Raw genomic sequence first — 27,075 nt, forward strand, 5'->3', positions numbered from 1 at the left:
TTTTCCTTAGGGCAAACTGTCAGGACATGAGTTGAATACAGTGGACCCTCTAAATAGCACATCTACTTAGAGGTGACATCTAATGTAAAGCACAAATGTCCTTACTCTCTTTGTGCAGTTTACCCTTCTGGCACTTCTGTTTGGCACATAAGCATTATTAGGAAAGCTTTGTGATAAGATTTGCATGATCATCCTTCTCTCTTAAAGTAATCTTTTTATAAGAAACACACAGTTCTCGGACCCAGTTTGGAAAGGACATCCATATTGGATTGTAGAAGGTCTGTATTTTTCTTCCAGGAATGTCTTAGGAAAAAAAATAACATTTCCTACTTGAAGAGATATCATTTGTGACTCTCAGATGCCCTGAATAGAAATAGAATCAACACTAGATGTTCAGGAAAATAAAAGAAGTTCCAGCTCATACAAAATAGTACAAATGCTATTTGGGAAACTCACAAAAAAGACTTCACTCATCACTCATATTGCCAAAAGCGTAAACATAAATCTATGTTTGATAAAAATCAGCAATCCCAGATGTAGTGTTAGTGATGGAGACAGAAATACAGCACCGTCAACTAACGTGTGTTTAAAGCTTCCGTTCTCATTTGCGAAGAACTGTTATCTAGTACTAACTGTGAGGAGACAGCTTAGACTCAGAGATGGAATAATAAATATATTTCTATTTTAAAACTGATAAATCTGATTATTAAACAGAGAAGAAAGAGTTGCACTAAGTTTAAGTTTATGTTGATAAATCACAGAAATTGTACAGTCCTTTGAAAGTCTGATATTTGTTTCTGTCTAGGAAAGATGTCAGACTTTAGGAGCTTTGCCTAAGCGATTGTTTTGTGTACTTGAAAACATAAAAGTTAATTTTCACAACAAAAATATTGCTCAGGTTGGTTAGACTAAGCCAGTTATTTATTTCGTAGGTATGTTGGTAATAAAATACACATAACATGCAAACACTTAATGATTGGTCATTCCAATGAACATCTACTCAAAGATAAATAACTAAGATTTTATATAGAAGTATAAACAAAACATAACATGGTGTTGTGAAATATATAAAAGATAGATCTTATTTATGTTATAAAATTTAAAACAACACCTAATCTCTAAAATGTCTTGTCAAATATAGTAAACAGTATTAATTTTACATACAAAGATAGACCAGCACTAAAGACCCCGAATTGAATGATAAATGGTATATTTTTAATTGCATTACAAAATCTATATTTCTGACAGAAAGATGGTAAGATATGAGTAGCTCTGACACTTATTTAGTTCAATGCATAGCTCATTGCTTTTATTTTCTTAATTTCTAGGATTGGCATAAAAGGTAAAAGTATGATTAACCCAAGGTTGGACACTCTAGTAATTGATAGTGCTGGTCTATTTGGTATTAGAAAACCACTTGGTGTGCTCTTCCCTAGGAAGACTATTTCTCCCACTCTTAGCATTCCTTAGATGCAGGTAGTTCTTTGGGTAGGGTTGTGACACAGTTGGTCTTTACACATCTATTTTAGTATGTGTATTGTTGTTCTTGTTCAGCTCATGTTTAGGAAGTTATGTTGGTAAGATTTGATTCCTAACAACATACATCCAAGTAACATTGTACAGACTGAGCAGGTTGTATTCAGAAACACACACACACACACACACACACACACACACACACACACACACACACATATATATATATATATATGTGTATTATATATATATATATATATATATATATATATATATATATTTTATTTGATTAAAAAGAGCCATGAATTTGAAAGATACCAAAGGTATATGGAAAAGTTTGGAGATGAGGGGAAGGAGAAGGAAGGAGGAAATGATAATAATCTCATGAAATAAAGGAAATTATAAAAAGAGTGCTGGTCAACTGATTCAGAGAAATCAATTTCATTTGAATGTTTATAATGAAACTCTTTCAGAAAATAAGTCTGTATAATTTCTTCCCTTGGTGAGAAGAACAGTTAATACTACAGAAGAATATACAGTATGACTATAAAAATGTCCTGATTTTAGGATCTAAACCAGTCAGAAAGCCAAGCCTTCAAGTATGCTGCAAGATTAGTGATTACTTACCCATATAAATGAAATTCAGAAACAGTTCATTAGAATTCTTAATTATGTTCTGGTACCTTACGTTAATTGATTCTAAATCCTCCTTTCCATGGAGGGGAAGTTTTTATTAATATGATGTCTCACTTAAAATCATTGGGGAGTCTGTAAAAGAAGAGATTTAGATAAAATTTTTAGTGTTCATTAATAGCTCTAATTCTAAGAAAAAATTAATCTCACTGTGACTGCTAAACAAAGTCATCAAGAAGCTCTTTTAACTAATAATAAGCTTTCAAGAGAGTGTTAGTAACCTAATCCAAGTGCTGGTTGATGCAATCTTGAAGACAGACTACTACTGTTGAGAGGATGTAATCCATGGGTCAGAAACAAATGTATGGAGAATTCATTCTGCTAATAATGCACAGCATTCTAAATCTGCAAATAGGTTATTCATTGTGTGGTACTTGCATGGTATTGCCTTTGGGAAATCCTAAATGGTTTCAATTAACTTGGCTGTCACAGAAGTCAGTAAATTTTTGTATTGTGATGTGAATGAAGAAAAGATACCAAAATTTCTGAGTCTTTGAAAGTGTTAAAAGATATGCAACAATATTTGATACACCTGGGGGATATATTTGAAAAATGATTGTGCTTGTCATGACCCCTTCAGAAGTCCCTTTAATGGATGGTTCTGGAACATGTGTGAATACAAGTGTTGGTGCCTAAACAGTGTTAAGAGACGGAAACCAATGTCACTTCAGATAAGTTGTGCATGAGTGAAATTGAGTAATTACCCCATGGATGCAAATGTAGTATTGGCAAAATTTGCTGAGATGTTTCTGGAAGGAACCCATGCTTCTAGCTTCTTATATCTGAAAACAGTCCTTTCATTTACCTCAGCAGCAGCAGGGTAGCACTGGATTTCAGAAGATCACTCGAGAGTTCACAACTAACTTGCCAAGTTCTGTTTACCCACATTCTCATATCGGAGAACAGAGTTCTTCACTGCTAGGAAGAAGACAATTTGTCATGTGTGTAATATTTCTAAGGAGCGGTACTGTGCTGAGTATTTATAGTATTTCTTTCTTTTCCCTTTCTGTATTGCACTTCATGGGATGTTTTTCTATCTAATTTCAACCATTCAGACTGCTCACTTTAAATTTTGGATCCATTTGTAAAGAATATCTCCTTTTGACCAAAAATTTGCATTAGAGCAGAAAGTTACAACTCTTGATTCAAGAGCATAAATTTATGCTTTTATTTAGGGCCACTGACCAAAGGTTTTGCTTAGTTTCATGGAATAACTTGAATGGTTGTGTAGAATTATCCTCAAATTCTGTGGGGGAGGGCCTTTATTTCATTTAGTATGTGTAAGTGTATGTAACACAATTTCTATTCTTTCAAAAAACATTAAGTGTATAGGACTACAAGCACAGTGGTATACACAAACCCCTGGAATCACTCATCTTGCCTCATTTGAACTTCATGCCAAATAAGGAGTAACTCAATTCCTGTCTTTCTCAAGCCTCCACAAACCTCTATTCTTCTCTGTCTCTATGGTTTGGGCATCTTTAGATAGTTTATGTTTTATTATATTGTCCAAATATGCCTCAGGTTCTATCTAAAATCTTAGCTAAACCAAGGCTTAATCCTCCTATGATTTCACGATCTTTTCTGAACCTAAAAGTATACATTATCATTAAAAGGCATTTTAGAAAAATTAAAAATTAAAAATTCACAGGAAAATGTCCTATGAATAATTTAGGTTGTATCTGAGCTTTTTAACTGTACACTTAGAGGTGAAGTGTAGAATGACTGACCTACTGATCTTTCTGGCTACTTGATCTATAATGATTTGAACTTTCTCCAGTCAGCACACAGGAACTGACTGTCTTATTCAAGACCAATGCATGCTATAGAACAGGCAGCAAACTTTCCAACCAGTTAACCTGTATAGCCTCTTGGCAGCAAAATTCTGTGGAAGAGCATTGATATAATATTCTAGGCCTGGGCTCCCACTGAATGACCCAAAGCCCATAAACATAATACCTGAGAGTAAGCTGGAATGCCAGGACTACACTTTATTTTGTGTTGTCACATGGCCATCTATCCCCAAAGATTCAAAAATTGTAGATGTGATGAATTAACATATAAATATATATTATATATAGCATATTGATTTATTTCATTATGTAGCCTCACAGTGCCAAGTCATTTACAATCTGTATCTGCTGGCCATTTACTTTTGGTATAGAAGATACAGCATGTTCATCTCCACACAAACAGGACTCTGAGCTACACTTATCATTCAAATTATATTATTCTTTGTGTAAAACACATCAGGATAAATTGTCTCAGATACTGTTTCAGATTTCTAGGAAAGCTGAAGCCTTTTGTTGCAAACATTGACATTCAATAAGACAAATATGAGAAAAATTTTGTATAACGTAACATATTGAAAGAATGTATGCATATGGACCATGTAACATTCATATACATAGATATATGTACAGAATTTCACATCATCTTTAGAAATAGTTGTTTTCATGTTCAAATGCATTTTTCAATATTATTCTTGCTTGGTGATAATATGACTTCAGTGCAAAGGAAGAATACAAAGTTATCAATGATAGTACCAAGCTCAATTATCAAAGAAACAGAAATAAAATTAAAACGGATGTGTATAAAACCTCAGTGATGGTTTTAATGTATATCTTAAGAAGATACCAAATTAAAACAGATCTCCTTCCAAACAAGTGTCATTCATCAAAAATGGCATGAGATGAACAACTGTGGACTGTTAAAAGCCATTTTTAATGTAGAATATTCTGTGGGGAAGATATTTTATCATCCAAGGACCATAGTCTGAGCTTTTTGGAGTTTCATGCAACTTTTCTTTCTTCAAAGAACACATTCTTCTGTTTAAAAAAAAGAAAACAGAGAAGTTACAAACATTTAGAACACATCAACACATCCAAGAGTTATTAAATGGCTTCTTTGATATATAGTTTTATAACACTTTATTCCAACTGCCTAAAGAATCATTATTTTTCTTGATGCACTAGATTGCAACGCTAACTGTAGCCACCTCCTTCGCTTGCCAGATAAAGCTGTAGTGTGCTTCTTTAGCTTCCAGAGACTCTGTGCAAATCTCTTTAGTGTTTGGATTTGTGTACTCATACACACATTGAAATAAATGAAAGTGCAACTGAAACCATGAAATTTTAAAGTAAAATTCGTTTTCCAGGTAATAGAGTACAGAATATCAAAGTTTAAGTCAATATACTCTACAGAAAGGAGTTCTTTTCCCATATTTTTCCAGTAATTAATTTGAAAATTAAAGCAGCACTAAATAATAATTTCAAAGGCTTCCCTCCTTTTATATGTAATCGAATGCTTAGGCAGAATGATTTTGGACCTGGAATATCACACTGAAGTGTTGACAATGGCTTATAAATGTACAGACTGCTACCAATAAGCTACATCATCAAAATCAACAATCATTTCAAACAAGACTAGAAATGAAAGCATCTGACCTTGCACCCTGTTCATCAGAACACTATTAGAGGGTCAGCAGTCCTATTCAAAAAGAAAACTTAGCAATGTGGCTCCCAAATCCTTATAGGAATTTACATTTTTTAGATTTATTGATTTATTATGTATACAGTGTTCTGTCTCCATGTAAGCCTGCATGCCAGAACAAGGCATCAGATCTCATTATAGATGGTTGCTGGGAATTGAACTCAGGACCTCTGGAAGAATAACCAGTGCCTTTAACCTCAGAGCCAACTCTCCAGAAGTTTATATTTTTTCACCAGTAATTTCCTTTGTAATCTAATTTAAGTGAACAACTTGAAATATAAAGAACATTGATATAAAAGGTGTCCATCACAGCATTAACTATGATGAAAAGAGTGATTTTTGCACAGCAAAGTTCACTGTGGTTTAAGGGATTTTCAGAGGTATAGGAAATATTAATATTGAATTGTAAAAGCAAGAAGACATAATCCAGGTAAAACCATGAAGAAAAGACTAGAGGGAAATACCTTGAAACATGAATAATGACTTCTTCAGGTTTGGGGAGAACAAAGGTCATCTTAGAGTCTAAGATCAATCTGTTTTTGTTTTTTATAAATAAAGAACATGCACTTCTTTGAAAATTAAAGAAATAAGTAACCAAGGTCTAACAATGAAAGAAAAATCTGGTGTAGTTCTGTGAAGTCCTTCAGTGAAGGAGTGTTCAAAGGAAGAATTTTAAGTGCGACTCTCCTTTGCCATCTCTCTCCATCAATCAAACTGTCATCTGTGGCCTTACACATCCTTTCTTTGCCCTGAGTCATGTAAAACATTTGCTTTCCTGACAATGCATCTACTGTGTGGTACCAGCTCTTTCACATTTAGCCATATCCTCATGCTCTGGCCTCACAGACTCTGAACACTCTGTCACCAGAGCACAGAATATCTTTTCCAGAAGAGATCTGATCAAGGAACAAAGAGTGGGTGAGTGTCTTTATTAGGAAGATGATGTTTTGAAAGAGAGGGTAGCTGTTAAACTTTTCCCAGTTTAAACACAGCATTATTCTTATATTTTCTTTCCTTCTTTCTGTTATAGCTAGTAGAAAGAGATCATTCCCATAGTCATATTCAAATTTTATGCATAATGCATAGATGCTGAAATCCAGCCTTAGGCCTTCAGGAAACTCCATATGTCAGCCTTCCGTCCCAGACACGTGCAGCTTAGGTAGAATATGTGCTGTCAGACTGAATGTGTCTCAAGAATCATCACTTGGATGTTTGGTTTGGGTTTTTTATGCTAATAAACCTGCATGAATGACTGTGGTAGTCTCTCTCTCACACACACAAAGATAAGAAAAGTGAAGGAAAGAAAAAGAAAAAAAAAGAAATGAGAGGGCTAAGTAATAAGAACTGTTAATGCTGGTTACAGTTAGTATTGCGAAGAAGAAAACACGGTTGATTCTGTAAAAAAGATCTTTTATCACAATATCTTAAGTTTACAGGATAATGGGTTTCATTAACACAATTTTATGCATATACATAATGCATTTTCATCATATTCACCCCATTACTCTTTTGTCCTCCCTGACTCCTTCTGATCTCCTCATTTCCCAACTAGTCCTTCTATTTCACCTATTTTGGGGATGCACCAATGAATTGCATTATGGTTGTTCAGAGGAATACAAAGGGGGATTATTTATAAGACCCCCCCCCAAGCAACTGACCAGTGGTTACACTACTGAAGAAATGCTTCCCTCCTCCAGCAACTATAACTGCCTCCATACCTGTGAGGAATTTTGGGACATTGTGATCTCCTCCACAGTATATATTTTTAAATGCTCCTAGTCTATAGGCACTAGCCAAGTACAGCTATTTAATACTTAATTACAATGACTCCAAATTGAGATATATAGTTATTGTAAAATATGTACCAAATTTTGAAGCTTTAGCACCAAGCACAAATGTGAAATATCTCAATAATATTGTGTATTAATTAAAAATGTAAATTATAATAATCTAGATATATTAAGTTACATAAATTATATATAATTAACTTCATTTATTTTATTTTTCCTATTTTATATGGATCTAGAAATTCCCAATATGAATTCGGATTTCATTTTATGACTATCGCATTTGCCCTCACCCTTATAAGTATTAAGTAATCCGATAGAAATAATTATCCAATACTGAAAACTATTCTAAGAAATGTTAAAACTAACATATAATATTTAATTGATTAACAAAGAGTTTGGAAGTATTGCTATTTCCACAGAGAACAGTAAAAAGTAAGCACAGTCCTTGAAATATGTGTCCAGAAATTCACCATGATCCTTCTTTAACTTAATGTCCCAGTCTATTCTGGTGATTATTTGATCTTGTTTGTTACGGTTATGTTTTAGTCTAATTCCTATCTTTTAAAGATTAATTCAGTATTTTGAACTTTTATGTTGTGATGCTGTCTGTCTGACTCACTTCTAAATTGAAGTGCATATATAAAAAAATGAATCACTTCAATGGTTTTAAATCACTCTTCAATGTGCAAAGCAATTTAAAATTACTGGAGTGCTTCCAATTTTTATTAGTCCTTGAATTCGGAAGTGATCTAGGCTTTTCTGGGCATGTTCAATGCACTGTGACCTAAAATTATTAAGGTCTCATGATCCTCCACACCGTCTCCACTGTTTTGTTGTTGTTTTGTTTTATTTTTAGAAGCTGTGTTCTCATTATAATGTTAACTACCAGGAAGACTATAGAAAGGAAATAAATAGGTGAGATAACAAAAAAATGAGGCAAATAGCCTCTGTTGAGTAATGAGTCTATACTTTGTAGTTAGATGGTATCTTGCTCAAGGATCTCTGAGAGCATTATAGTCATTAGCTCATTTATCATGAAGACATCTCACAGAAGGTACATTTGCAATGTGGCATGGTGTTTGTTGGGGTGGGGAAGGCCACATGTACTGGCTTTACACATTAAATTAGAACACTGGAATGATGTGAGAACTGTTCCTAGGACATTTATTTTGAGTGTTACACTTTTCCTTTTTTGCAGGAAGAGAAGGAGGTGATGTTACATAATGTGATCCATTTGTAAAGGCCATGAAGTAAGCTTGGCAATGTGGAATCTTCTAAATAATTGTTTCAAATAAATGATAGAGTGTTTGCTTTTCTAATGTAATGATTTTGGTCAAAGTTAGGTGAGAGGACATAACCCTTTTGACCATTTCATTCCTGTTTAGCATACACTAAAGCCATTGAACCTAAAGCTTACCTGTAGGATGGTTTATGTGAGAAAGAGTTTCTGCTGTTGTAAATGAGAAATTCAAATCAACCCAAAAGTCTCATAATATCTTTTTGTAGGAGGGGGTTGATTCTGGACCAGCAATAAAGTATTTCATTTTCAATGTAAGCTAAGAAGAGACTGTCCACTTGCTCCTCCCAGACTATTGGGATTTATGACTTGAATGCTGCACATGGCCCTAAAGACAGTACCAGTTAACAGCAGGACATGAAGTCTACCACCAAATAATAGTATTTAGAAACAGCTTTCTAGTCAGATCATTCACTGGTAACACACTTGAAGTCATGTATGCCCTGAACATATGAGTAATCGTCTATATAACTTCACATGTTATTATCAAAATCTCTGACAAAAAGGAACCTAACTCACTAATATGTTTCAAATAATAAAATGTGAGTTATCCAGTAATGTTCACTGAATTTCTGAGAAAGGTGATGGTGCTTTCTAGACAAGCAAACACAAGCAATAAGCAGTGATGGAGAGAAAAGAAACTCTTAAGGCCCCATTCCTCCATAAGGCTGGACAGATCAAGAAGTAGATCAAATGTGTGATTACTACAAAAATGGCAGAATAGCTACTCCAAAACTTTTGCTTGAACTGTATGCAAAAGTTGTATTTATGAACATAGATTTTTACTTTTCTGCTCATGCAAAGAATCATAGCTCTCTCTCCCAAATAACAAGGCTCTGTAGAATAACAAGATCATATGTTTGAATAAATTCAATAATATCTTAGCAAAAGTAATCCCAAAGTATAGCCTAACATAAGGTGTGTGTGTGTGTGTGTGTGTGTGTGTGTGTGTGTGTGTGTGTGTGTGTGTTAATCTTATTTGGAACAGAGTGACCCACAGGCGGAAATAGAATTTACAGTAATGCTGAGGATTAAAGGGAATAAGCCTCTTGTTTAGAAAATTAGCTAATCAATAAGCCAAGTTTATTTTTAAAATGCTTTATTTTTTTTAAATAGAGCACGTCTGCTCCAGCTTCCTGTATTTGACTCTGATAATACAACTTTCAGCATGACTAATACAGTTTAGCTAAACAAATTATAGAGCTACACTGTGCTTCCATTAGCCATTGTGATCCTCCTTGCCCAGCCAGTGAGCAAGGGCTGTGAAGACAGCCAGGCTCACATTGTGTGAGGAAGAGACAGAAAACAATGGACAAGGGAAATAGCAGGAGGGCTACCATTCTCTTTCTGGAGATGATAACCTACTTTGGGGAGTAAATAATAAACAACCCAAGAACTCCCTTACTGTGTTCCTAGTTGCAAAATTCTTCCTTTTCAATTAAGATAACAGGATAAATGTCCAGTGGTAGCAACTTAGGGCAACCCAGAAGTATTTTACTGGCTATCCTTGGGTTTTCAGAGACTTTGGCTCACATGTTATTGGCTAAATTCTGTACCTAGTCCTCTCTAATAAAACAGGGGTTGAATTCCTTGCTCCTCCATATCTTCAAATGTGACTTACCTCTAAATAAGGTCACTTCATATGTAATTAGTTAAGATGATGTCATACTGAAGTAGGGTTGGATGATGTAAAAACATGAATATGTAGCAGCAGAAGTGGGGGCTGCACTAATACATCCACACTACAAGGTAGAAGCACCTGACTCTGCCTAGAGCCTTTGGAGGAACCTGGCCCTGCTAGAGTCTTAATTTTGGACCTCTAGTCTGTAAAACTGTGAGATATCACATCTCTTCTGCTTTCAGACACACTATGACTCTTCATTACAGCATCTTTAAAAAGCTGAAGTGTTACATAGGAAACTACAAATTTTCTTTGATAGTTACTAGATAGAGAAGTTAAATATGAAGAGAGCTAAAATAAGACTGGGTTTTTTATAGGTTTTCCAAACTCTAGCTATCTATTCCAAAGCAAGTCAGTTCATTTCCTAACTTCCATAGGATATTTCCATTGTCTCTTCCTTTTGTGTTATTGTCTGTAAGTCCTACCTTGAGGGATAGGTACATCTGATTTATAAACTATAGTCCATCACTAAGGGTAGCCAAAGCAAGAACCTGGAAGAAAGAACTGAAGCAGAGGCCATGGAGGAATGCTGATTGCAGGTTTGCTCTCCATGGCTCATTTAGGATGCTTTCTTACACAATCCATGGCCATCTGCCTAGGTGTGGCACTAACTATAGTGGACTGGGCCCTCCCACATCACTCATAAAAAAAGAAAATGCACCACTGACCAGTTTGATGGAGGCTGTTCCTTCAATGAGATTCCTTATTCCTGGGTAGCCTTAGTTTGTGTCACATTGACAAAACCTCACCAGCACACAGAATAATAGTAGAAACCCCCTCCATAGCCCAGAACTTATGACATGTTTAGATACAGGTCTTTACCCCCATGAAAGTGACTGGCATGGATTTGATCTTGTTGTAGTGAAGGCCTTAAATCCAATCAGAAATTAGTTGGCTACTCCTGTAATATTCATACCACTATTGCAATTGTAGGCATGTGTGCTAGGCCAACAGTTTCTGTAGCTTACAGGATTCAAAGCTGGTTATGATTAGTGTCCATAGCACCTTCCAGAACTATGAAAGACAGCTAGAAAAGGTGAAGCTTCCAGCTTGTTAGATCACTTCACCTCATTCTACAGTGTCTTCAACAAGAAGCTCTTACCATCAAGTTCTCAAGAGTGACCAAGAGCTGTGGCTGTAACCCTCTCTGAGGAGTAGATGGGGGGATGGTGGGTAGAGTTAGAGGATGGGAGAGAGAGGGAACTAGGATTGGTATGTAAAATAAGATTGTTGTTAATTTAAATGAAAAATTTAAAAAGAGCTGTGGCTAGAGTGTGTATAACATTTAGAGATCTATGGAACCTTACCGGCCAATACCTCCAAAAGTGGTAACCAAATTCCTGATATTAGGATTTCCATTTGTTAGCTTGTGGTGTCTAGTAGAGAAATTTTCCCATTATAGAGTAATGTCATGTAAACTCTTTTATATGTGTTTATGTTTATATTTTAGGAAGCTTCTGCAGTAGCAAAAACCCAATTTCAAATGGATCATGGATGTCAGTATAAGACTTGATAGCCTAAACCTGACAAAGGAGAGATTAGGAAATACACTTGAATTGATAGGTATAGGAAAGAACTTTCTGAATAGGATCTCAATAGACAAACTATTGAAAAATAAAATCTCATGAAACCAAAAAGCTTCTGTAAATCAAAGGACACCATCAATAAATTGAAGAGGCAACAACCGAATGGGGAAAAAATCGCTACCAGCTACACATCTGGCAGAGTATTAGTATCTAGACTATACAAAGAACCCAGCAAGTTAAACATCAAGAAAATAAGCAACCCAATTAAAGTAGGGCATGGAACTAAACATAGAGTTCTCAAATGACAAAGTACAAATGGCCAAGAAACATCATTTTAAATGTCCTATAACCTGAGTCATCATGGAAATGCAAAATAAAACTACTCTGAGATTTTATTTTACCAAACCCAGAATGGCTAAGATTCCAAACACAAATGATGATAAATGATGGCCTGACATGGGAAGAGGAAATGCTTGCTTACTTTTGGTGGGAGTGCAAACTGCTACAGCCACTGTAGGCATCAGTGTGGAGGTTCTTCTGCTAAGCTTCCTTATGAACACAGAATTAATTGCTCGTCTTAACACTTCATTTTTCCTATCCACTTATGCACACAGTTATTAATATCTCAGTGCATACAATATTATTGTGTCCTTTACTTTCTAAAAATAATTACTGCAATGTAGGGCTTACATGTTGATGGTGGTTATTTTTGTAGATAATATTCTGCAACAAAGAGAAGTAGTGGAGATTTGAACCTGGTACCCTGCCTATCAGGGTAGTAGGAAAAATATGTAACACTTCAACCCCATTGAGACTACTCAACATTTCAAGTTGATTTACTTTCTAGCTGCTGTGGCTGCTGATTTCTTTGTATAGGGCCAGTATTTCCAGGCTTCCATCACTGGATAAGGACCAATGGCTCCTCAGAAACTCTCAGAGTTTCTGCATCTGGTTGGAATTGCTGAAGTACCCAGCTTTGTAAACTAAACACCTACTGTGTTCTTGACCTTTCCACTGTAAGCCATTGTGGGACCACTCAAAATGCTGAGATACCCAGCTTCAAGGACTGATAAACTGTTGGGTTCTTGGCATCTCAGGTATAAAATGCTGTGGTTACCATTTCAGTCTAAAATTATTTAATCTCTCTCTCTCTCTCTCTCTCTCTCTCTCTCTCTCTCTCTCTCTCTCTCTCTCTCTCCTGTTCCTCTAGAAACCCACGTTAATATGCTAAAGTATACTGTTGTGGACATGGAGTAAGGAAATGAATTTTAGAAGGAAAGAATTGAGAATATTTTAAACAAAATCATAGAAGAACATTTCCTAAATCTACATAAAAAGATTTCCATCCAGGTATAGGAGACATGTAGAATGTTAAACAGGCAAGATTAAGAACTGAATTCTCCAGGTGTCAGTTTCAGGGCTTGCTGGCTATGGCACAAACCTTTGAGCCCAGCCTGGTCTACAGAGTGAGTTACAGGACAACTAGGGAAACACAGAGAAACACTGTCTCAAAAAAAAAAAAAAAGCTAACAAACAAACAACAAAAAAACAAAAAACAACCCCCAAAATTAACAAACAAAAACAAAAACCTGAATCCTTATGATGCATATTATAGTTATAAAGGTAAATAAACACAACAGAGAAAACATATTGAAAGTTGCAAAAGATAAAACACCAAATCAAATACAAAAGCAAGCTGATCTAAACATGAGATTACTCAACCGAAACTTTAAAAGTTAAGAGAGCTTGAACAGATGTATTTGCTGGCCACTCCCACAGTTCTGTGCCACCAGTGCCCCAGAACATCTTGCAGTCCAGACACATCATTGGTCAAAGGTTTTGTGGATGGGTTTGTGTCTATGTTTCTTTCAGTAGCCTGCAGAGTGCCTTCCTGCAGCAAAGAAACTAGAACAGAGGGGTGATTGCTCAATGTGGGCAGCAGCTTGACCTTGCGATGTTCAGTGAACTGTACAGATGTCCTCAGAAATGGGGCCTTACTGTCCGTTTGCAAAAAGCACCCCTCTGTCCTAGCATCAGCTGTCGTTAGTTGGGAATCTCCATGGGATCTCCCTAGCCAATAAGGCAACCAGATGCAACCGAGTTCCACTTCTGGAAGCCTTGCCTGGCTACAAGACGTTAACTATTTGAGACTGTATCCCTGCTTACTAGGATTTCTCATCAGGATCACTATCATAAATACAGGAAGTTTCCACTGCATTAGGTTAGCACACCTGTCTCCAAAGACCTCACAATTCCATCCATCTTTCCTTGCACTTATTTTCTCCTTCCAACCCATTCCCTCAAAACTGATCCTTGCTATTAACATTCCCACCTGCCCCAGTTCACTTGTATAATCTAGTCTATTTCCTCGTCCCAGAGAGGTCCATGCAAGCCCCATTGACCCCTCCACTTTACATAACCTGGCTATGGATTTCAACTTGATTATCATTTACTTACTCAATGGCTAATATTCACTTATAAGTAAATGTGTACCATATTTGTCTTTCTTGGTCTGGTTTGCTCCTTCAGAATAATTTTTTCTGGATCCATCCATTTGCCTGTCATTTTTAAAACATCTTACTAATACTCTATTGTGTGAACAAACCACATTTTGTTTATTCATTCTTCTGTTGAGGGACACCTAAATTGTTTCCAGTTTCTGGCTATTATGAATACAGCTTCAATGAAAATAGTTGAACAAAGGTCCTAGGATGGAGGGTCCTTTGGGTATATGTCCAGGAGTGGTAGAGTTGGGTCTTGAAGTAGATCAACTCCCAATTTTCAGGAGGAAATACCAAAATGATTTCCATAGCATCTTTATAAGTTTGCACTCCCACCAACATTGGAGATGTATTCCCCTTGCTCCACATTCTTGCCAGCATGAGCTATTCTTTGTATTATTCCTTGTATTATTAATGTTAGCCATTCTGACATGTATAAGATGGAATCTCAAAATAGTTTTGATTTGCAGCTCTCGGCTGGCTAAGGATGCTGAACATGTCTTTTAAGTGTTTCTTGTCCATTTGAAATTCCTCTATTGAGAATTCTCTGTTAGATTTGTAAAACACTTTATAATTGGATTATTTGTCTTTTATATATAACTTTTTGAGTTCTTTATATATTTTGGGTATTAGTCCTCTATGCCATGTGGAGTCAGTAAAAACATTTTCAATTCTGTAGGCTGCCACTTTGTCCAATTGATGATGTCCTTTGCCTTGCAGAGACTTTTCAGTTTCTTGAGGTCCCATATATCAACTGTTGATCTTAGTGCCTATGCCTACTCCGTGAGAAGGAGCACAAGCCCAACCCTCCTTGGATGACCAGGAACTGGAGATAGGATAGCCTAGACACCTAGGGTAGAACCAAACACAACCAATCTATGAAATGATTCCTAATGATATTCTGCTACACCCAAAGATCTGTGCCTTGTCCAGTTGTCATTAGACAGGATTACTCTGGCAACACATGGGAGCAGATATAGAGATCCACAGTCAGGTATTATTCATAGAGAGAATATAAATTGGAGGTCTTCATCAGGTCACTCTCCCTCAGAGTCAGATGCTCCCCCAAAGGAAGGATGGAATGTTTCTAGGAGTACAGGAGTTTGGAGGACACCAAGAGAATAAGATCCACTGAATCAACTAAGCAGGGTGTATATGGGTTCACAGAGACTGAAGTGACAAATATGGGGCCTAAATGTGTTGGCACCAGGTCCTTTGAATATATGTTGTGGCTGTTAGCTTGGTGTTTCTGTGGGACTCTGAACTGTGAGAGTACGTCCATCACTGAGTCTTTGACCTGTTCTTGGGACTATTTTCTTTCTGTTGGTTGTCTTGTCCATCTTCAGTGTGAGTACCTTTGACTTGCCTTATTGTATTTTGTTTTGCTGTGTTTGCTTGTAGTCTCTTGAAGGCCTTCTTTTTTCTGATGGGAGAATGTGGGAGACTGAATCGAGGGAAGAGGGGAGGTGGACTAGAATGGGTAAAGGGTGAGGAAATTGTGGTCAGTATGAGAGAAGACCCAAAATATGATACACAGAAAAACTATCTTTTATAGTGGAAGAATAGCAGAAGATTCTCTATGATAAAAACAGGTAATCAACTAATGATCTTTAAACCATGGTGATAGAAGATATTTGAAAGAATCCTTCTTATGAAGAGAAGGTTATAAATAAGGCTACAGGAAAGACTAGATCATGCTAAATAGTAGCTAAAAATGAGGCTTAGGAAAACACCAAACATTGAAAATGTGGTAGAAATTAATACATGCTTTTTAGTAATAATTCTGAATTATTGAGGGCATTAATACATTCTCAATTTCTAATCAAAAGACACGGATTTGTAGATTAGATTAACGAACAGTATCTATGCCTCAGTTGCATCAAAAAAGGCCTTCTATGGAGGATCTTCAGAGTCTGTTAGGTCCTTTGGAATAGGGCATAGGCTCTCCTCTGTGTATCTAGGCTGAGGGAGTATCCCTCTGTGTGGAATGGGCTCCCAAAGTCCATTCCTATACTAGGGATAAGTACTGATCTACTAGGAGAGGCCACATAGATATCTGAGGCCTCCTCACTGACACCCACATTCATGGGGTCTGGATCACTCTTATGCTGGTTTTCCAGCTATCGGTCTGGGGAACATGAGCTCCCCCTTGTCCAAGTCAACTGTTTCTGTGGGTTTCAGCAACCTGGTCTTGACCCCTTTGCTCATCATTCCTCCCTCTCTGCAGCTGGATTTAAGTTCAGTTCAATGTTTAGCTGTGAGTGTCCACTTCTACTTCCATAAGCTGCTGGATGAAGGCTCTAGGATGGCATAAAGTCAGTCATCAATCTCATTATGAGGGGCATTTAAGGTAGCCTCTCCTCTGTTGCTTAGATTGTTAGTTGGTGTCATCTTTGTAGATGTCCAGATATTTCCCTAGTGCCTGATTTCTCTTTAAACTATAATGGCTCCCTCTCTTATGGTATCTCTTATCTTGCTGTCCTCTATTCTTCCCCTTACTCAACCTTCCTGCTCCCTCATGCCCTCCTCACCCCTCCTCATCTCCCCTTCTCTTTCTCCTAGCTCCCTCTCACCTCCCACCATGCTCCTTATTTGCGCTGGAAATCTTGTTCCTTTCACCTTCTCCAGAGGACCATGTATGTCTCTCTTAGGGTCCTCCTTGTTTCCTAGCTTCTCTGCCAGTGTGGATTGTAGGCTGGTAATCCTTTACTCTAGGTCTAAAATCCATATATGAGTGAGTATATACAATGTTTGTCTTTTTGTGACTGGGTTACCTCGCTCAGAATAGTTTCTTCTGGTTCCATCCATTTGCCTGTGAATTTCAAAATTCCATTGTTTTTTATGCTGAGTGGTACTCCATTGTGTAAGTGTGCCACATATTCTCCATCCATTCTTCAGTTGAGGGGCATCTAGGTTGCTTCCAGGTTCTGGGTATTACAAATAATGCTGCTATGAACATAGTTGAACAGATGTCCTTATTGTATGAATGTGCATCTTTGGGTATATGCCTAAGAGTGGAATTGCTGCATCTTGTGGTAGACTCATTCCCATCTTCCTGAGGAATCTCCATACTGATTTCCAAAGTGGCTGTACAAGTTTGCCCTCCCACCAGCAGTGGAGGAGTGTTCCCCTTTCTCCACATCCTTTCCAGCATAAACTGTCATTGGTGTTTTTGATTTTAGCCATTCTGAGAGGAGCAAGATGGTATCTCAGAGTTGTTTTGATTTGCATTTCCCTGATGGCTAAGGATTTTGAGCCATTTCTTATGTGTCTTTCAGCCATTTTAGATTCCTCTGTTGAGAATTCTCTATTTAGTTCTGTACTCCACTTTTTAATTGGGTTATTTGGTGTTTTGGAAACAAGTGTCTTGATTTATTTGTAAATTTTGGAGATCAGCCCTCTGTCAGATGTGGGGTTGGTGAATATCTTTTCCCAGTCTGTGGGCTGCCATTTTGTCTTGCTGACTGTGTCCCTTGCCTTACAGAAGGTTCTCATTTTCTGGAGGTCCAGAAAATTATTATTAATTATAATTATAATTATTATTATTAATTCTCAATATCAGTGTCTGTGCTACTGGTGTTATGTTCAGGAAGCAAGCTCCTGTACCAATTCATTCAAGGGTACTTCCCACTTTCTTTTCTAGGAGGTTCAGTGTGGCTGGAGTTATGTTGAGGTCTTTGATCCATTTGGACTCAAGTTTTGATCATGGCAATAGACACAGATCTATCATGACAGAATCCATTTGTTGAAGATGCTTTCTTTATTCCATTGCATAACTTTAGCTTCTTTGTCAAAAATAAGGTGTTTGTAGGTATGTGGGTTAATAAATTTATTAGCCCAATTGTTCTCCTGTATGTAAAGTAAAAGACTAATGACAACACACTAATAGTAGGTGAATTAGGAAGCCCAGCCTCAGCAATAGACAGGTCATCCTAACAAAAGTAATCAGAGAAACATTTGAGTTAAATGACAACATAGATCAAATAGAACTAATACAAATCTATAGAACATATCATCCAAATAATACAGAATGCACATTCTTCTTAGAAGCCAATAGATAATTCTCTAAAATAAATCATATAAAAGAACACAGATCTAGTCTTAAACAAAAATGTGAATTGTTTTATTCCATCTGACTATAGTGAAATAAAATTAGAAATTGACAACAAGAAAAACAATAAAACATACATAAAATCATGGAAGAAAGAAATAAAAATGTCTAAGTCAAAAATGAAAACAACATAAAAAAACCCAATATTGAAAGAATTGTTTTGATAAGACAGCTATTTTCACAATATTCAATAGAATCTTCTTAAAAATTTCAGCAATGCTATTCACAGACATAGAAAAAAGTCTTCAAATGCATATGGAAACATTCAAGTTCCAGACAGCAAGAGAAATCCCAAACATTAAAAGTCATGTTGGAAATATCACGATTCCTGATTTCAAATTATACTACTGAGTCATAGCAATAAAAATATCATGGTATCAGCACAAAAATAGACACCTAAATCACTGAAATAGAAGACACAAATCTAAACTCATGTAGTTATAGGTACCTGACTTTCTTCAAGAAACCAAAAATACATTCTAGAGAAAGAGCAGATTCTTCAGCATGGGTACTGGGAAATTTTGAGGTTCAACTATTCAACTCAACATATCACAGAGATACTTGTGCATCAGCTTTCCTACAGCACCATTCACAATAGTCAAGTGATGGATACAACCTGTGTGTCCAAGATCATAGGGGTTGGTAATAAAAATATATATGCACACAATATAGTTTTCATCCAGAGAGAAAAATGAAATTATGCCATTTGCAGAAAAATGGATGTAACTGCAGATAATCATATTAAGCAAATTTAAGACAGTGTCAGAAAGACAAATATCATGTTTGCTCTCACTTGTAGATGTTAGATTTTATATAGGCTTATAAAATCACACACATATAGTTTACATGAGAGCAGAAACAAAGTAATTTAAGGGAACAATTGGAGAAGGAGGGGTGAGAAGTGAGGGTAGATGCATGGAGGAAATATTCTAAAGTTATGCAAATATATACTTACATGACTATCTTGAAAATGTATTTTAAACATACTATACCACAAATCTCTCAACAAAAATCCATAAATTACCTAAGATTGTTCTCTACAAACTTTCTTATACCAATGCAATAGTTTATAAATGCAAGAACTGGTTTCATAATTATATGATGCGTATGATTTTATACTGCATAATTTACGACAGACATTTCCCTAGTATTTTTATGTATATTTATCCCTCAGTCCCAGAGAATTGTCTCCAGGGTCTCTGTGGCTACAAAAATCCATGGACATTCAAGTCCCTTAATTAAAATGGTATAATATTTGTTTATAGCCTTTGTGTATACTCTTCATACTTATTTAATCACTAGATGACATAACACCTCATACAGTGTGAGTGTTCTGTCAATAATTGTAACTGTATTGTTCAGGGAATAATATAATATGTGTTCCTTTATAGAAGCCAAATTTTTTTTCAACCTGCATAGAGGTTCAACTTCACCACAAATAAAAACATGTCATAATTACTTATGCTCAAGATGTGAGTTGCAAGGCTATGCCTGCCAATTTGTGGCTACTCAAGAAAGAATGTGTCTGCCCCAAATTCATGGTGAAGTTTTATCTACAGTGTGACAATATTTAGAAGCAAATCCAATGAAAATGGGAAGATGCTGATGTTGGCAGCACTTCCAGGAACTGTTTTAATTAAGACACACGATACCAAGAAGAGGTGATGTCTTTAGAAAGGAAAGGATTTCATGCCAACAGCAAAACCTCTTTGTGTGCACTGCTGGTTCAGCATTACAATTAGGAAAACTGTCTCTAGTGTGCTTGCTTGGTAATGTTATTATCATCCATTCTCCCTTTAAAAAAATAGACTTCTTGGAGATGTCCACATTTATTCTTCTCACTTCCACTAACCTTTGATCCCATCAATGCCATCCAGCCTAACCTTTAAATGACTCATTCAGTTACTTTTTCATCTTTTTTACATACCTTTCTTTCTCTCTGATCTGCATACTTTTATTTTTGACAGCTATCATTAATGCTGTGACCTGAATAACCACACAATGACAAAGATAGATGGAGAATGAACCAAATGTTTGAAAGAAAAGGACACATACTCTCATCTTCTCTTGATTAAATTGAAACCATCCAGAGCTATGGCACACAGAACATCCTTAGACAGAATTGAATCATATTAGCAGAGTTTAAGAGGCTTCTTTTTTCAGAAAAAAATTCGACTATGAAATAATTTGCATAACCTAGACATCTAAATCTTTATAAATTTGATAAATAATGACTATTCAAGTAAGAAATGGCAGGAGTCAATATTATACTCACTAGTTTATAATAGTTTAGAATTAAAATAATTCATAATGTTCTATTGAAAGTGTGCTTTTTGGTAGACTAGCAGAGAATCTCAATGTCAGGAGGCATAAGTTGAACTGACATAGACTGCTATCAAGACATTTTATTTTATGTCTTTGATATACAAGCCATCATTTGAAAGGCTATATGGTCTGAGGTGATCATTTATATAGAACCCCAAGATCTAAGTTTGCTCTATAATTGTGAAGTCATTATGAGCTTTGGACTTACACAATTGAATTGCTTCTTTCCTCCAGGAAATGACTATGACTTAACTTGCTGACTTAATTTACACAATAGGAAAGGCATCTAGTGAACCTACCAGTCTGAAAACAGTAAGGTTCCCATTGATAAAGGAGTGACCAGTATGTGGAAACCTGATAAGATGAAAGCACACACCAAATGTAGAGGCCGGCAGGAGAAAAATAAAACTGATGGGGAAGAGTGTATGGTCTCGATAAGAAACTAACGTTAAAATTGAGGAATTCACTTTTACTTGAAAATATTGCAATGCCACAAAATAAGATAAGAATAATTGTCTTGGGATTGGGAGGCAGAAGGAAAATAAAACACACAGTTGGTGAATGAGCTCTCCTAACTAGGAAAGTTATGGTGCCAAATGCTCCAAAATGTATTTCTTTTACTAACATTCCAATACTACAGCATTTACTAATGCCCCTCTACTTTAAAAAAAAGAGCATATAAGAAAAATCTATTTATACATGGTTATAGGATGACTACTAAAAAATTTTTAAAGTCTTGTAGAAAATATTTGTCTAGAATGGTTTTGGCATATTGCCTAAAATGGACAAAAACAGCTCTGAGACACATCTGCACAGTTACTGCTTCCAAATGAAGTTCTGGGAAAGACTTTAAAATATCAAGCATTCAAGTTAATTTGAAGTTTATATCTATTTTATGAGTCAAAGAGAGAAGTCCTTAAGTATTAAGGACTTAAAAATATTCTTTCTCCCAGTTTAGAGCCAGTAACAGCTATTTAGACAAAGACACATCATCTTATAATGTCTACAGGTTGTTAGTTCTGTTTAAGACAATGGAGTCTAATATTCAGCCAGTCTTTCAAACATCAAATCCACTAAGGGCACTGCATGTATCTTTAATTATGGATAGCTAACAGGATTGGAGTTTGAAAATCTCATCAATGCTATTTTTCTTGTTGTTTTGTTTTGTTTTAATGAGGAAAAAAAGAGGATAATTTTCTGCTAGGTAAAATATTGGTAAATGGCCAAGTACAGAGGCTCTGAATGAGGTTCATTCTGACAACAGTTTGGGGTCTGACAGTAAGATGCCATCTCTGATAGGCTCCTTCGTGCTTACATGACTGTGACTTCAAGATTCCTTTCTAAGCTTCACAGAAACAATATTTACTGATCACTATAGGTTTTTTAAAAAGTGAAATTTTAGGGGGCTTTATAAGTGACTTGTTGCTTAACAGAAATGGCTGCTCTTCCAGAGGACTCAGTTCCTATCACCCACACAGCAGCACACAACTGTGTGTAACTCCAAGTCCAGGAACTCTGTCATCCTCTGGATTCTGCAGGTACTGTATATACATGGTACACAAACATACATGCAACACTCATCACATAAAATAAAAATGAATAATTAAAAAATCTTTTGGAAAGGCATAAGAAGGTAAGAAATCCATTCACACACATATTTCAAACACTTAGGGACTTTACTTTTCTAGTATAGCAAGAAAAGATAAACAAAATAAAGACCTTGAAATAAACTTTCTAATATACAAATATCTCAGAATTAGTACAGGACAATTAGGTTATAAAACAAAGACTTGAGACCATTCAAGTAAGAAATGGCATAGATAGATAAAAATGTATAGATTGTTTCAGAGTTTTTTATTTTTATTTATTATTTCTTCCTTTTTTTGAAATTATACTTAGCACTATTTGCCCTTCCCTTTTCTTCCGCCAAGCCGTCCCAAATACCCTTCCCTGCTACCTTTCAAATTCATGGCTTCTCTTTTTATAAATTGTTGTTATGTACACAGACAAACACACACATTAATATATAAATATTCACATAAATACATATTATATAAATACAAATGTAGCCTTCTCAGACTGTGTAAAGCACTCGTGGGTATATTTTGGGGGATGACCATTGGTATTGGACACACAATTGATGAGTTCCTGCCTGGAGAAGACTATTTTGGACACTCTAAGCATTCCTAGTGCCTGTAGTTTTTTGTGCAGGGCTGAAGCATCCCAGACTTTAACTAGAACATATTTATTACTAAGACTATTTTAATAAAATGAAACATAATATTCATGATGATGAGGAGGAGGAGGAAAACAATGATGATGATAAATTTCTAAAGTCATGCTAACAAATTATAAACCTGCAGAGGATAAATATTAGGTATAGTTTCTACCATTTTCCAATGACTGCTGTCACAACGTGCCAGAAGCAGGGTACCTTCACTAGAGCTGGAGGTGTATTGTACTGGCTCTTCTAATCCCTCTGTCCTTGAGTTTCAGGTGACTGTCTTCCTGGAGTGTCTTCCATGACATTCCTACTGTGCCTCTGCCTCTTAATCTCTTTTGGTGAAGATACAAGTGTCATAAGAATAGGGTTTGTTCCAAAGACCTTAGTTATCCTTAATTTTACTTTCAAAGTCTTTAACTTTTTACATTTATCTATGTATGTGTGCGTGTGCACATGTGTATTCATAGTATGTGTTCAGACATCAGAAGACAACTTGCAGAGGTTAGTTCTTCTACCATGTAGGTTCCAAAGACCAAACTCAGGTTATCAGGATTGTCTGTAAGTATTTTATCTAGTGAGCTGTCTGGAAAGCCCAAGACTTTAATACAGTTACATTCTAGGCTTCTAGAAACAAAATTTCAACATATGAATTGGGGCAGAGGTTGTGGAAGAATTCTGTCTGTAATAGCACCTAAGCTGTAGCATGAGTTCAGTGACTACAAACATTAGATCATATTTTATTAATAAATGAAGACATTCTAGAGACAGAGCTATTCAACCTGAAAACTGCTTTCAATACCTCATGCTTTGGTTTTGTGTTTCAATCTGTGTTCACTTTGATTAGCGGAATTATCAATGGGTTTCCAAATGAATAACCAGGTTCTTTTTCCCTTATCATTCATGCTATGATTCTGGACAAAATGACACCCAGAGATTTTATTTAAAATTCTCAAGGAAATGTAAGAATTTCAGTGCTTACCATTTAGAAGTAAATATAAAAAGAATATTGTTTTAATGTGTTTCAAAGTCTCTGACTTAGTGAACATTAAAGTATTTATTCATGTCAAACTAAACTGTCTTGGCCTGTAAATAACTGAGGTAAACAAACTAAACAACTTCAGGTAGGTGTCTCATCGATCTTCTCTTTCTTAATTAATGGTAACATTTCTGGAGGCTAATGGCTCTGGGGCTTACAAATCCAATGTGCTTTGGACTGACCACATTTGTTCTTCTTTGTCACTATCTGTCCTCAACCATGTCATCTCAAGTCTAAATACTTCACCATCCTTACAGCAAAAGTTCTCTCTCTGTGGAACTTCAAAACTTAAGATATGGCACAGTCCTTGAACAAGATGAACAATGGATTATTTTGAAAATGAAGTCTACTATCAGAAATCTCAGGAATGGGGAGGCATACTATACCATAAAATATCTGTAACATTTACCCATATACACTACACAATAATGATGTAAGATACTAGGGGTGAGAAAGAGTGCATTGTGTTCTTAAAAGGCATATCAATTTAATTAAATCACTGAAGAAAATACAAAGAGGTGCTGCAAGAGCAGCCTGTATAAATAGGGTGCTTTACCACAAGACTTTAAATAGTTATGACAGAATAGTTTGTGTTTATGCTGTTGCAATTAATTCAATGAGATTTTATTTGTCAAAAAGCTGTTGTGTGAGTAAAAGTGTATGTGCTTATAACACATTTTAGTCTAGAAACTTTGGTGTATCCAACTTGTTTGAGCTGAAGTGTAAAACTTGAGAACCTAGAAACAATATTTAATAATTCTTGCTTCTGAGTCTTCTCCAGAAAATGACACAAATTATATTTTGGGAGTCATTGCTTATGTTGAGAACTGTAGACATGGTATTACAGCTTATGTAGGAGTTGAGAAGGGAAAGATTCAGAATATTTCAGACATTTATCATTGTTATAAATTTATGTGACTGTCTTTTTCTAGTAACTGGACGTTCCTGTGAATCATTAAAATTAGTAGTTTTTATTAAGAGAGCCACTGTTATTTGTTGTAGGGGATAAAGAGAAGATGTGCCATACAGCTTCCCCGTGTGGTATTTTGTATTCTGGAAAGTGCTTAATTCTGTATTATGTAACACCATATATCCCTGCAAACAGTTAAACACCACTTGGAAGTGTCCCCATATATACTATTATGTGGAAGTATCAGGGTACACATATATTCCTTGAAATCAGGTGGAAATCTAACACATGCTTCCAGAAAGATTAATATGCTTCTATATGTACCATCTGAAGGAATGAGAGAAATTGAATAGAAGGTGTTATTCATACAGATTGCCAAATATGTATAATAGTTATCTCTGAGTATTTCCTTTTATACTAAAGTTCAGGAGCCATATGTTGCAACAAAATTTGACAGATTTGGAAAAGATTTAATCTTTGAAGTTACTTTTAACTTGAGGGAGAAAATGAGTACAATATCCATTCATCAGTACTTGTCAGTTTCTGAGAGGAGTTTTTCATCTTAGTTGGGTTTTGTGGCTTTTCTTAAAACAGGACTCTAGGAGGAAACAACCCATAGGAAGAAAATTTAGTAACTCTGTTATCATCCCACAGTATATTCCACTTTCTTTTAACCAGTGACTTTAGAAAAAATTCAGAGCTCTATGGGCTTGGTAGACATGTAGTCTAAGTTTGTAACCTAATATTTTTTCTATATAATTTTCCTAAAATACAGATAAAATGAAGTAACTACACAGTCAACACTCTGCATAAGGGTGTTTTTAAAAGCTAAGAAAGGGTCTATTTACACTCTTCATAAAACTATCATCATGTAGATAGAAGATGTTCTATTCATAGTCAATTAAACCTGAAGTTGGACATGATGCTGACAAACATAGCAGACTATTTAAACTATTGCAATATAAAAAGTCTGATTAAACCGTAAAATGTGGATAGAGTGATGGCAAAAGATCTAACTGCTTTTAATGGCCCACCAAATGCTGGAAGCGACTTCAGGTGAAGCTGCTTCCACAAAATCTAAGGGCTCTCAACACCTGGCAACACTTCTGTTCTCTCAAGGAGAAAGCCTTAGTTTATGCAAGAGCATGCTAAAGGTGTGCCAAGCCAACTGAAAAGTACCAAAATTTAGCCAGAATTAATAAAATTTGTTTTGTTTTACCAATGATACCAATGATCTATTTATAAAAGTTGAATGTGGCTTGGTTTTACAGTTATAACAAAATTTCCTTTACACAAGCTTATTTAAGTGAAAAGTTAGTTTATTTGGAGATATGCAATAAAATCATGAGGTAGCTGTAAACAATTTTAAGAAATAATTATGAAAGCAATTCTTTAAATGGCTAAAGTAAAGAGAAATGTTATTTTAGTTGCTACTAGGCAATATTTTGAAAAAGATACTGATGTGATCATTTAAATGATGAAATCTGTCAAAACATGATAACTGCTCTTCTTGGCTCATTGGAGAGTGATTTGGAAGATTCTCTTACAGTTTCAATGTATCCTACAGACTTTGTTCATAAATGAAAATTCTAAAAGTGATCATCACTCCCATTTCCTGGAGAGTTCTCAATCTTTTGGAAATGCTATTTTTATTTACCAAGATGCATAGAACAAATAATTTCAATACCTTCCATAATTCAGTTCAAGTGTGTAACTTGAAATTTATTATATAACAAATTACCATCATAAACAGTGATTTCTAAGCCCTCCAAATGGCAGGTGGATAAATAAAAGCTATGGTTGTTTATAGTGTAAAGTTAGCTTTATTTCATTGACAGTCTTAAGTTCTTAGCACTCTGCTTCCCAGCATACCACAGGAATAAACTCTGTCATCCATCTATCTACTTTCTATCACCCCCTCTCTCTATATGTATGGACATGCATATGTGTGTGTGTGTATACATGTGTATACATGTGTATTTAAGTGTGGATTGCAGATGTCTGTGTGAGTGT

Source organism: Cricetulus griseus (genome assembly GCF_003668045.3).
Source record: "Cricetulus griseus strain 17A/GY chromosome 1 unlocalized genomic scaffold, alternate assembly CriGri-PICRH-1.0 chr1_1, whole genome shotgun sequence".
NCBI classification, from domain to species: Eukaryota; Metazoa; Chordata; class Mammalia; order Rodentia; family Cricetidae; genus Cricetulus; species Cricetulus griseus.